Source organism: Pyrus communis, chromosome 3 (genome assembly GCF_041283825.1).
Source record: "Pyrus communis isolate YQ-2024b chromosome 3, ASM4128382v1, whole genome shotgun sequence".
Classification (NCBI taxonomy): Eukaryota; Viridiplantae; Streptophyta; class Magnoliopsida; order Rosales; family Rosaceae; genus Pyrus; species Pyrus communis.
The window spans coordinates 8,554,211-8,556,361 of NC_142567.1; positions in this window are offsets into that span (position 1 = coordinate 8,554,211).

Genomic DNA, 2,151 nt, shown 5'->3' on the forward strand with positions numbered 1-2,151 from the left:
TGCGTCAAAGTTCAACAACACCTAAGGTTCATTTTTTGAGAAAATAAAAAGTTACGCATTCTTTCCACCATTATGGCAGGAGTAAACATGTTTCCAATTGTGGTCATTTTGCTTGTGGTGAGTGGTACACTTCCAACGTGGGCGCATTTGGATGACTCACCTGCCGTGGTTGAGTGCAAAAAACATTTCAGCATAAAGTATGCATTCGACGTGTACAACTATATTTTCAAAGGGAAGAAAATTGGTGACGGTAGTTGCCGGGCTCTTGTGGCGTTGGGAAGACCGTGCCATAATGTTTTTGTGAACAACACTTTTACTTATGAACACACCGGGAACAGAACCACCATTCAAGCCAGGGCTGACCGAGTATTTAATCATTGTGTAATTGTAAATTCTGTCCCACCTCCTTCTTCCCTATCTTAAACAGCGAATTGAACTTCTGTAGGGCTAATAAATTTGTGGGATGTTTCATGAGTTAGAATAAAATTTTGGTATATTTGATTTGATGCCTTATTACGACTTCGCTTTGTTTCTTTGAGTTGTAAGCCTTTTTCTTCATGATTGAGGAATGTACAATAGCAATAAAACAACTGCCACGCTAATTCAGAAAAATTCATGAAATATCGTAAGTAATATGGATTAGTTTTATATTTGTTCCGTGTTTACAAGTACATTACGTTCCGCTATTGCCGCTACATCGCATATTGATATGTCATGCTTATCTTTAAGAATATTATATTGGTCAACCAAATTCAGGCTTGTGGGAAACTGTTGTCGAGTATATGGCTACTCGTATGATCGCAATCTTCCTTGTAACAGTCATACGTGCATTCTTTATTGTTTCCGGATCTAAGTTGAGAAAGGTGGAAATTTCGCAATGTCGTATTGCTCAATATTCTTAAATAACGATGCTGAAATAATGAAAGAATCTTGATTGACTCTTTTTAAAATTTTGATTCAAGTTGTTATGCACATACCACAGTTTGTAAAAGTGTTCGTTCTACACACCTCCGCATCTTGTTTTTTACTTTTATTCTTTTTTTTTTGTCTGAATAACCAAAACTAAAATATTTGTTGAACAATTCGACATTTATCATGAACCCAACTGCATCTCCTGAATGTTACATTCAAGCGTGTGGTACACGAGTTTTGTGCGATATGCCCTAGGGTGCGATATTATATTTGTGCTAAAATGAGTTTACCAAGAAAGGGGGGTTCATTTTGTTAATCTATTGCACTTCAATGATCCTTCGCTTCTTAACAAATTTATTCTCGTAGATCACATTTTCATTTTGCTATAGTAGGAATAATAATGCTCGAGAAATGCTTTTGTCTATTTACAGCAGAACTATTAAGGCCAATCATTTTCTTTTTCCTGCTTGTCGTATCTTTTACACGCAATGATAGTCACTAACACGACAAGCTCTTAAGTTCAGTTCATAGTTTTCGCAATTCTATTGTAATAAACTAGTCAATCAATTTAATTGCAAATAAGTAAAACTTTTGCGAAACAATAAATGGCTATGTGACTGTTGATATTTAAATAATTTATGGGAACTTGTAAGTTGTGTTTAACGTACCAAATAAATACCAAATTTAGAAACTCTTGCACTTGATACCTCACACCAATAAATACGTTGCTAAAGTAGTTTTAAAGGAAAATGCGTTTCTCATGATACGAATGAGTCCCACCTTTGCCTCATCCATTATAAGTGTAGTACTCCTTGCGTCAAAGTTCAACAACATCTAAGGTTCATTTTCTGAGAAAATCAAAAGTTACGCATTCTTTCCACCATTATGGCAGGAGTAAACATGTTTCCAATTGTGGTCATTTTGCTTGTGGTGAGTGGTACACTTCCAACGTGGGCGCATTTGGATGACTCACCTGCTGTGGTTGAGTGCAAAAAGCATTTCAGCATAAAGTATGCATTCGACGTGTACAACTATATTTTCAAAGGGAAGAAAATTGGTGACGGTAGTTGCCGGGCTCTTGTGGCGTTGGGAAGACCGTGCCATAATGTTTTTGTGAACAACACTTTTACTTATGAACACATCGGGAGCAGAACCACCATTCAAGCCAGGGCTGACCGAGTATTTAATCATTGTGTAATTGTAAATTCCGTCCCACCTCCTTTTTCTCTATCTTAAACA